Genomic DNA, 12,095 nt, shown 5'->3' on the forward strand with positions numbered 1-12,095 from the left:
TCCATGAAGCTATGGGGACGAGGTTGAACATCGGTACGGCGTATCATCCTCAAACCGATGGACAGTCTGAAAGGACGATCCAAACCCTTGAGGATATGCTACGTGCTTGTGTTTTAGATTTTGGTGGAAGTTGGGATGATCATCTGCATCTGGCAGAGTTCTCCTATAACAACAGTTACCATTCAAGTATTGGTATGCCACCGTTTGAGATGTTTTACGGTAGACGATGTAAGACCCCGGTGTGTTGGGGTGAGATTGGTCAGAAAGAAATGGGAAGCCTAGAAGTGGTTCAAGAAACATCTTCAAAGTTCGATCAGATCAAATCAAAAATGAAAGCCGCTCAAGACAGACAAAAGTCTTATGCAGATAAGCGGCGACGACCAATTGAGTTTAACGTTGGTGACAATGTGATGCTCAAGGTCTCGCCTTGGAAGGGGATTATCCGTTTTAGGAAAAGAGGAAAGTTGAGTCCGAGGTACATTGGACCGTTCAAGATTGTAGATCGTGTGGGTGAAGTAGCTTATAAACTGGATTTACCCGATGAGTTAGAAGGAATTCATTCAACCTTCCATGTTTCTCATCTGAGGAAGTGTCTAGCTGATGACACGTCTCACGTGCCATTGATGGACATTGAGGTTGATGAACAATTGAACTACATCGAGCAACCGATAGAGATCGTTGATCGCAAGGAGAAGCAGCTTCGTCACAAGATTATACCTTTGGTAAAAGTGATATGGAAACACCGCAAGGGATCAGATGCTACTTGGGAGGCCGAGGATGAGATGCGCAAGTTTTACCCTAGTTTGTTTATGTAATAGTTAGGTTTCGGGGACGAAACCTCTTTAAGGAGGGAAGACTTGTAACATCCTAAAATTTATAATGTTAAATAAAGAAAGTTACGTTTAGTGATTTCGCGTTATTAATTAATTAATGTCGAGTAAAGAACGGATCATGGACTTAGATTAATTAAGATGGGTTAAATGAGAATGGGCCTTAGGTCCATGGGCTTTAAGGGATATAAATATCCCCTAAACCAACCTAAAACCCTAAACCCTCATTTCATTTCCATCATAATCTCTACACACTCCAAACACACACACACCATAAACGAGCAAGATCCGAGAGAGAGTAAACGTTAGTTGGTATTAGATCTTATTACACGAGATCTAGAGTGCATAAACAAGCTAACCAAGATCGAGCGAGCGCTAAAGGTATGTTCTTGACCTTTAAAGTTTACGTTTTATTGAACGTTTAGCCTTTTGAATGTCCTTAAGCTTAAAGATCCAAGCTTTATAGTATATACGGGATATATATACGACCGAAAATGGTTAGGGAACGTTAGTGGGTGATGTCAAACCATAACAAGGGTATTAAAATCGCCAAAATGCTTGATAAAAACCAAACCGTAGCTGAACTGGGCAACTTCGCCTGCAAACTGGGCAACTTCGCCTGCAAACTGATAACTTCGCCTGCAAAAGCTTAACTTCACCTTCAAAGCTTAACTTCGCCTAAGGCCAAGTTCGCCTAATTGATAACTTCGCCTAAGGCCAAGTTCGCCTAATTGATAACTTCGCCTACGGCCAAGTTCGCCTAATTGATAACTTCGCCTAAGGCCAAGTTCGCCTAACTGATAACTTCGCTTACGGCCAAGTTCGCCTAACTGATAACTTCGCCTAAAGCTAAGTTCGCTTAAGGTTTAACTTCGCCTAAAGTTAAGTTCGCTTAGAAAATAAATTAAAAACCTAATGAAAAATGTGTTAAGACAGTTAATGGAAATAAAATTTTTCCAAGCTGACCTGGCAGCTCGACCCCAGCCAAGGGCTCTGCCCCTTGGACCCTGCTAGGGGCTGCCGCCCCTAGACCCCGCTGCCAGGGGCGCTGCCCCCGGACCCCCGTTCGTTGTGGGTCATATAAAGATAGAAATACAACATGAGTAGTAGTAGTTAATTGATACGTGTAAATATTATACAGTTAGCCGTGCACAACTCAAGAAGGGAATAACTATTAACGGAGAGCGTAACAGGATTCAGGTGAGTTTCTAGCCCCATTTATGTGTTATGTTTTCGGGGCTGTGTGCATACTCGATATGTTTGTTAATACGCTTATCCTAAGAGATAAGTGTATGCCTTATGTGAATGATGTGATATGTATGAATGATGGCTTGACGGTACGTGAACGATCTTCGGATATTGCACGTACTGTCAGGTTGTAACGCTAAGTATACGGTAAGTATGATATGTATGCTTATGTGTATGAATGTGATAAAGTTAATAAAAGAAGGAAATGATGGTTGTATGGTTACGAAGAGGGTACCGGGCCCTAATAATACTCGAGGTATGATGTATGGTTGTATGGTTACGAAAAGGGTACCGAGCCATAATAATACTCGAGGTATGATGTATGGTTGTATGGTAATGAAGAGGGAATCGAACCCTACTAATATTCGAGAACTAGGGAACCGAACCCTACTAATATTCGAGGAAAGAGGGTACCGAGCCCTAATAATACTCGAGGAAAGAGGGTACCGAGCCCTAATAATACTCGAGGAAGGAGGGTACCGAGTCCTAATAATACTCGACGAAGGAGGGTACCGAGCCCTAATAATACTCGAGGAATGTAGGGCGTAATGCTCTTTATAACGTAAGATATGAAAGTAAGTTAATACAAAAGAAAGTATGAAAGTATGAAAGTATGAATGAAAGAATATAAGTTTATGTGTATTGTATAGTGTATGATTAACTAGAACTCACTCAGCGTAACTGACTTTTAGTATGCACGCAGGTGAGTAGGATGAGGCAGCTCGCTTGAGGAGACACGTGGCACTGAATAAGAGGCTGGCATCGGAAGACTCAAGACGTTTAAGTTTAATGTTTCGTTTATTTTGAAAGACAAAATGATGTTTTAAGACAAGACATGTTTTGTTATGAAATGTTTTATGAAAGCTTTTATATTCCGCGAAAGTTTTAATTAACTCTGATATTTAGAACTGTGTTTATGAGTAAATCCAACACGAAAGTAGGGCTACCGGTAACGGGGCCTTACAAATTGTCCAGAGTTTATAAGTGAAGTTTGATTTATACCCTTGCCAAAAGGCGGTGTTTGAATGCCTTTGGGCTCATCGGGCTCCGGATTTTCTAACGGCCATCCTCATAGAAGGATTGGACCAACATATGCCGGGTTTGGAGTATCGGGCTATCCTTAAGTACCGGCTAATGATCTATATGTTCTCGACTTATGAGCATTGCCCAATTTGTCGCAAGGTTTGTTAAGATTCTTTTGGAGACCATGCGGTGCATTGCAAAGAATTGTATGGCTTTAGATACAGACACGATTTAGTTAGGGATGTGTGTGTAATGTTCTTAAAGGGCATGGATTTTTATTAAAAAAGAGGCCCCTGTTAACTTTCTTACGGATCCTCTTGAAAGGAGATCTACTTAAGGGGGTTGTGGCGCTGCTTGTTACCCGTTTGTCTGCCACTTTATTGTAAACGTTTTGAATTAACGGTAAACTAATTAATAAGTTATCTTTCTCTTAGTTTTGATTTCAGCATATCAAACGCTACCTAAGAATAATAATACCAGTAGAAATTACTAAATAGTTAATAAATAAAGATAGATACAAGAATTTAAATTATAAAAAGATTAATTTTTGGAAAAACCTATAAAAAAATAATTGACTTTCCCTTTAAGCATAAGAAATTCGGAAATTTTAAAATTACTGTTATTGTTTTTTTTTTTGTTTTGTTTTCGTGCTCACTAAACTCTTTTCTCCACTCGTATTTCCATGCCAACCATGGCAGGGATATTGTTTACGCTGTCACACTAAATTGAGATGCAATGCACTGACCAAACCATGGCACCGTAATGCATAGAGAGAAAGCAACATTGATACAAACATACATTTCCATACATATCATCATGACTTTCCTTATATATCCTAGAAACACCCTATGTGTGACATCATGACAATACCAAACTAGTGTTGTAGAAATCGTTAAGCGTTAGATGATGGGGCAGAGACTAACGATTAATCGAGATTAGTAGGGATTAATTGGATAAAAATTTATATGTAAATTTTCAAATATAGATATATATTCCACATTTTATATATTAAGTTTTGATTTTAGAAAAATGAGGATTAATTGGCGACTGGCGATTAATCGAGGATTAATTGGTATCTAGTCGAGATTTTTATAACACTGACCACCCCATGCGACCTTACACGCATCAAACTCGATATAATTTTAATTTTACTTGTGTCACTATGTTTTGTATGGCGCCATGTCTCATGGGGTTTTGAAATCAACTTTCATATGTGTTACGATTGTTGGTAGTACACTGTAACGATGTCTAAAGAACATGTGGTAGTTTCGAAAGCATCAAGAGTGTATTTATATCCTTCAAGAAAGCATTGCAATACAAAATTATTGTAACAATAATAGTAAGGGACCACATTATACGAAAATTTTAATATTTACACATGTTGTACTTGTATGAAGTGAATTTCGAAACAACCTCGTTGATGTTTCACAACCTTCAAATTTAACTCTAGTGTAGCAGAGGAACTAATTAGTTATTAGGTTGGAATTTATGTGGACGTTTCTTTGGATAAAGAACAGATCTTCGTTTAAAAGTTTATCTTGGAGAGATTGGTGTAATTTTTCTTTCTAAGGACATGTTTGGGATTCCTTATTTACACTAGCTCATTTTACCTTATATAAGGAGTTTTTCATAAGTTACAAAATCCTAACTTATGAAAATTCATTTTTCCTTCTTTAAAATGTTTAATAAGTTATATTACCCAAACATTATTTTAATATATAAAAGTGAATAAGTTATAAGGAGGTAAAAATAAGAAAACCCAAACACCCCCTAAGTGTTTACCTTTGTTGTGTTGTTTTCTTGGTCTTAGCTTCTTGCTAGCTTGGCTTGTTAAATGAAAGCTGTCGTTCGAAAAAAACAATAAAAAGTTATTAGGTTGGAGGGTGTGTGTTGGGTTATTCGCGTGAGGCAAGTGGTTTCGATTTATCGAAAAGCTTGAAAAGGTGATTTATTGAAATATGTATGAAATATATGTAAATTAGTGAATTAAGCAAAGGAAATACAACGCCTTACCTAGGGGTTTCGATTAAGTTTCGTTAATTGTTTATTATTTTTTCTTTTTTTTCTTTGTTCTAGTTGAAATTAGTTCCGTTATGGTGTTTCAAGCTCAACTATGAAGTTTGCAAGCTGAAATATGTCGGTTCCAAGCTTGGTTATGAAGTTCCAAGCTCGGGTATAGATAATGACAACATAAATTTATATGTTCGAAGCTGAAAATCGAGATATAAAGGATAATATACTTAGAAACTTTGGAAAAACATAAACATACTCGTGGCGGATCCAGGACTTTATTTCAATGGGTTCACTGTTTTTAGGTGCTCGATTTCATAGGATTAGGCATAAAAATTTTTGGGTCGATGCGACGGTTTGGGTCAAGTAAGGTTAATCACATAATAAAAATACGATACAGTAATTAAAAGAACGTCTCCACATGCCTTTGCCATTGGTGTAACTTTACGAGTGGGTTGATCACCTTGTATTTTTCTACAGTTAAATCTACTTTAAATTTCCTCTTTATTTCACAAGTCTTAAGCATATAAAGTTTCATAAACATATATACAAATACTGCAATTGCATACACCTTTACACTTAGAACAATCCTATTTGTTTAATTAGGTCACATCTTCATCTTTTCATCCCATATCTAGATTCTAGATATATATGAAGCATATACATCAATAAATAAATTATTAAACCACAAATTTTGTCCTAAATATTAAAAAAAAAAAAAGCATTAGCACAAACCTTGGTATCTTCAATTACAAAGCATAGCTTTAACCACTAAAGCATTTGTCTAATTTGTCTACGGGTTCACTCTGAATTTTATATATGGTTCACTCTAGGCTTTTTATATGAACATTTTATGAAAAATCCGAAACTCAGTGGGTTCCAGTGAACCCGGTGAACCCACATTAGATCCGCCCATGAACATACAAGTTATCAGTTCGGTTTCCCTTAAAGTCTGTTAATGGAGACACATTAACTGTAACAATAGCCGAATGGTCGGTTAATCCTATTCACTTAACCATAACAGTCGGTTTTGTTCGGTTTTTGTTAGTTTTTCTGTAAGGCCCCGTTACCGGTAGCCCTACTTTCCTGTTGGATTTACTCATAAATGCAGTTCTAAATATCAGAGTTAATTAAAACATTTGCGGAATATAAAAGCTTTCATAAAACATTTCATAACAAAACACATCTTGTCTTAAAACGTCATCTTGTCTTTCAAAATAAACAAAACATTAAACTTAAACGTCTTGAGTCTTCCGATGCCAGCCTCTTATTCAATGCCACGTGTCTCCTCAAGCGAGCTGCCTCATCCTACTCACCTGCGTGCATACTAAAAGTCAGCTACGCTGAGTGAGTTCTAGTTAATCATACATTATACAATACATATAAACTTATATTCTTTCATTCATACTTTCATACTTTCTTTTGTATTAACTTACTTTCATATCTTACGTTATAAAGAGCATTACGCCCTACATTCCTCGAGTATTATTAGGGCTCGGTACCCTCCTTCCTCGAGTATTATTAGGGCTCGGTACCCTCTTTCCTCGAGTGTTATTAGGGCTCGGTACCCTCTTTCCTCGAATATTAGTAGGGTTCGGTTCCCCAGTTCTCGAATATTAGTAGGGTTCGATTCCCTCTTCGTTACCATACAACCATACATCATACCTCGAGCATTATTAGGGCTCGGTACCCTTTTCGTAACCATACAACCATACAGCCATCATTTCCTTCTTTTATTAACTTTATCACGTTCATACATATAAGCATACATATCATACTTACCTCATACATAGCGTTACAACCCGACAGTACGTGCAATATCCGAAGATCGTTCACGTATCATCAAGCAATCATTCATACATTTCACATTATTCACATAAGACATACACTTATCTCTTAGGATAAGCGTATTAACAAACATATTGAGTATGCACACAGCCCCGAAAACATAACACATAAATGAGGCTAGAAACTCACATGAATCCTGTTACGCTCTCCGTTAATCGTTATTCCCTTCTTGAGCTGTGCACGGCTAACTGTATAATATTTACATGTATCAATTAACTACTACTACTCATGTTGTATATCTATCTTTATATAACCCACAACGAACGGGGGTCCGGGGGCAGCGCCCCTGGTAGCGGGGTCTAGGGGCGGCAGCCCCTAGCAGGGTCCAAGGGGCAGAGCCCCTGGCTGGGGTCGAGCTGTCTTAACACATTTTCCATTAGCATTTTGAATCATTGAATAATATGTTACTTAAAAGTTCAAGGGATGAATTGTAATTAATTCATTCTTTTTCTAAGTCCAGTGACTGTTCTGTCATTTTATTAAACTTTCTAGTTCGTTATTCAGTCTTTAACGAATTGACTTATCTTAGTTAACTGGTCATTTGTAACGAACCGAACCCTCTAACGAACTGGACCTCTGACGAATCCGTCCTTGTACGAACCAGTCCACATAGCGAATCAGTTCAAGTAACGAATTGGACCTTCTAATTCGTTATCTCCTTTAACGAATGGCTATAACGAAATGGGGGGGGGGGTTAATTCCTTATCTTTTCCTTAACGAATCAGGACACGAACTAAGGCTAGTTCGTTATCTTTCCTCAGCGAATCTACTTAACGAATCAGGACACGAACTAAGGCTAGTTCGTTATCTTTCCTCAGCGAATCTACTTAACGAATCACCCTTAATTCGCTAAATTCCCGTTAGCGAACTAGGGTTAGGTCAGGGAATGTCAGAACATTCCCTGACATACCCTTAACCTCGTATTACTTTTCCGGCGCCGTTATTGCCGGAAAGCCGCCGGAAAAACGTGAACTCACCGGAAAAACGATTCTTAACTCGTTTTTCACCATTTTTCGCCCCGTTCGATCCAGATCTGAGCTAGGGTGATCCCTAAGCTCATCATAGGTTCGGTTTATACCCGATTCCACCCGGATCTCGTGATTTAAACGGTTTAACGGTGTCGGCTCGTTGTTTCGCAACTTTATCTAACGGGTTAAGCTCATACAATATTAAACTATCGTTACCTCGGATCGGTGCTCGGTTTTCTTCTTGATTCCGGATAGAGATAAGGAAGAACTAGAGAGAAATCTTAAGTGTGTGTTTTGGGTGGTGTATGGAATATGTGTGAATGAGGATTAAATGGATATTAAGGGTTTATATATTTATGGATCATGGGCTTAAGCCCATGGTCTTTCCTTCTTTCTTTCCTAACCCAAGTCCATAACCCATATTCATTTACCCAGCACTGGCCCAACTCGTATTCTATTTATCTAAACCGATAACGACCCACTATGAAATAATGAAATTTATTTTTATTATAATAACTGAAAGTAGGATGTTACTTTTTCTAGTTAAAAGTTCGGTTTTTCTCACCCATGGCCTAATTATGTAAAATTTGGAACTAAATTTACATGAAATAGATTTTGATTGGAAAGTGTAAAACTTGGTGTAAAGGCCACCAGGGGTATACAATTGGATGTGTTTTTAAAATTTTAATTGGTTGTATAAGGTTGCATAAATTTGAAGAATTAAACCAACATATTATACGGGTCATTGTAGTGGAAGTATACATGTGAGTGACTGTGAAGTATCACTGGTTCGTACTTGGTACGTTAATGAAATGATTGCACTGATCAGATCCATTAGTCCCGTGAAATCAATATATCCCGCGTTGTTAGGGTGGTCGATTTAAGTATTCAATAATAGACGACAATTGGTAAAGTCACTACGACTCCAACGCCATCAGGGTGGAATCCGATTACGATAGATGATCATATTGAATCGCAGAATTAAAATAAGCATGTCCTAACTGCATATTCGAAATTTAAGAAACATGGTATTTTAATTTGTAAGAGAAAACAATATATGCTAAAAATTAATTATGCAAATAAAAATTAAAATCAAACTTGAAAATGAATGGAATTAATTTTGAAAAAATGAATGTTTGTTATAGAGAGGTGTTTAACTTGAAAATTAGTTAACTATCGTTGAAAAAGCCTTGTACATGTTTGAAGAACTAATTTGTTAATTTCATTAATAGTGTTTATTGTTAGATAACTAACATTTATTTTTTAATCTAACTATACTATTAAAGCAATAAACTTTATGTCAAAATCCTCATTTCCTATTGGTTGATTCTCATATTTTCCATTTATATCTAGGCCTTCTCTAATTTTCATCTTAATTAAATTAATAAAAAAATATATTAAAATTAGATTCATCAATGCTATTAAAGTCTTATCTTTCATTTTCATTTTGAATATTTACAATTGTCATTTATATAGGAACATTTCTAGATATTTCTATTAAGTGACATTTCTAGGTACATTTCAATTTGAATATTTAAAATCGTAGCTATAGTTTCCAAAACCAAATATTCAAAATATCATTTTGAATATTTTATTGTTTTTGGTTGATTTTATTCACCACCTTTATTATTTTCTTAGATAGTAGATAATATATAATCTAGATTATTATTTGATATTTCATCAATAGAAATGATTACAGATTTAGTATAGAGATTACGTATAGAGTGAATATATATAGTATATAGAGATTATCGATATTAAATTTTGAATTTTTGTTAAAATATTATATTTATTTTAATTTAAATTTATCAAATTCATAAAGTTGTAAATGTTTGTACCATTCATGTTATATTTAGGAAATGATGACCGATTTGATTAAGGAATGGTTTAATTACGGAAATTGTAAATTTAAATAAATTTTTGTATATTCTTTGAATGTAATTAATTTGTAAATTTGAATTAATGATTGTATAACTTATGATGTCAATTTGAATGTAAATTTGAATTAATTAACAATGATTTAGTGTAACTATAATTATGGATGTTCACCCATTGACCCATAGACCCATTTACTTAATTTCGGTCATTAAGTTTTAACAATTATAACCAAAATCCATTGTCTTATTATTGTTTAAGAATAACACTTGAGTTACAAATCCATTCTTGACCCATTGACCCATGACTTATAATTACGATTTACTTATAATTACAATAATATAATTCACAATTTACTTACATATATATATAACAAAATTATTAACTTTTATTTTCAAACCTTATATGAATTACATTAAATAATATATGGTGTTATAATTGATGATTAATTATATTATTATAAATAATATAATTAGTAACTTATATTTTTACATGAGATTATGGTCAACATTTAAATTAAATAATATGACATTTATACTAATCTAATATTTATATTTATACTAATCTAATTATACGAAAAGATAAATTAAGAGTTTAGTGGAATTGTTGAATTGTTGAATAATAGAAATTTCAAAATTTCAAAATTTGAAAATACATTAATTACGGAATCCTTTGTAGTCGTTCTTACCATAATTTATTTTCAAAATATTCAAATTTACTAAATTTATGTTTGCAATCAATTACCTTACTACCTTCCTTCTATAATTTTGTCTACCCTAATTCATTTGGTATAAATACGTATATTTGATAGCCTAATCCTTACACCATCATAACCTCTTTATTAAAAACGATTACCTTTGTGCGAAGGTTTTTACTTTTTGTTGTTTTTATTACTTCCATTTTCTTATTAATTTTATTGGTTAAATTTTTTATTGTTCGTACAAAGGTACGTATTTTTTTTATTGTTTTGAATGTTATTAACAGTGAGTGTATCCTAAAGGTGTGTATTTTGAAATTTTGGCGGCTGAATGACAACTCAAAGCCCGGGCAAGATTAGTCCATCGAAATGATTATTCAAGACGAAATGGTATTGTTAACACATTCATTAATTTACTATATTGTTCATACAACTTTTTACTAATCTTAATAATAATTTGCAGGGCAACAGAATGCAAGCCTATGTAAGGAAGCCTTGCATTCTTAAGCATGATGTTTGGCTTGCCGAGAATAAATCTTTGATTGTTCGGAAGGCCTCACTCAGTCCAAATATGTCTACTTACAAATACATCGACTGCCCACACAAGCTTTGTTTCATCTATTGATAATTCTTACTAATTTGTTTTTAATAGTTCAGTATATCTAACATTAATTTATTTTAATTATTTCAGTTTATGGCGGCCCAAATTGGTAGATTGGCTAATTGCATGGAAAAAGTATTTGATGGAGAGTAGTTTGATTATGTTTGTTTTGGTCATTACTAATGTATTTTAGTTATTAATTTTCTATCATTTTTAGTTTTATGTAGCTTAGACAATTCATGTAAATTATTTCATTTTTATATGAATAACAATCTTTCAGGTAATCAGTTTTTAATTAGATATATATGTCAAGAATTACCGATTCGTCTAAATTATTCCAGTGAAATTAAAAAATAATCTAATAAACTAAATAGAAAATAAAAACTTTCCATCTTTTATATTTGACTAATTTTTCATTAGGCATAAATGTCAAGATTAATGTATAAAATTGAAAAAAGAATTATCTAATGAATTTATTGTTAAATAAGTTAATGATGCTAGAGTCTTGACAATAATTTCGTGATAATTAAAAAAAGTTAATAGTATATTGTTTAGTTAGTAAACTTATAAATAAATGAAAAGTTTGTTATAATAATATTTACATTTATTTATTTTTGTTTTTCAAAACTGAAATTGAGCACTCTTGCAACAATCTTTTGAAGTTTTTAATAGTTTTCAATGTTAAAAAACTTTCCATCTTTTATATTTGACCATTTAATTAACATAAATGACAAATTTAATGAATACAAGAAATTTAAATAATTTACTTTTGATTAGACTGAAAAGTTAATATGTGTTATATTAAATACACATAAATTTTTTTGGTTAGTTAATTAAAGAAGAATTATTATTTTCAATTGCATTCAATGTAATCAGTTTCATATAAATTTGAATTTTGACATATACAACAAAAAAGGAAAGTTCAAACCTATAATTTATCTAATTAATATTGTTATTAGTAGTCAAAGGGTTTTAATGTAAAATTGATTTCATAT

General features: G+C 33.8%; 1 long non-coding RNA gene across 1 annotated transcript; it reads left to right on the forward strand.

Annotated features, from left to right (window-relative positions):
• The first annotated feature begins 10,859 nt into the window (after window positions 1–10,859).
• LOC143549731 (uncharacterized) lies at window positions 10,860–11,250 on the forward strand. The gene is made up of 3 exons (XR_013138185.1): window positions 10,860–10,889; window positions 10,963–10,983; window positions 11,191–11,250. It is a non-coding gene; the product is annotated as an uncharacterized LOC143549731 (long non-coding RNA).
• The last annotated feature ends 845 nt before the right edge of the window (window positions 11,251–12,095 follow it).

Source organism: Bidens hawaiensis, unplaced genomic scaffold (assembly GCF_021521415.1).
Source record: "Bidens hawaiensis isolate Kalapana, Puna unplaced genomic scaffold, B.hawaiensis_p1.1 tig00015764_1, whole genome shotgun sequence".
Taxonomy (NCBI): domain Eukaryota; kingdom Viridiplantae; phylum Streptophyta; class Magnoliopsida; order Asterales; family Asteraceae; genus Bidens; species Bidens hawaiensis.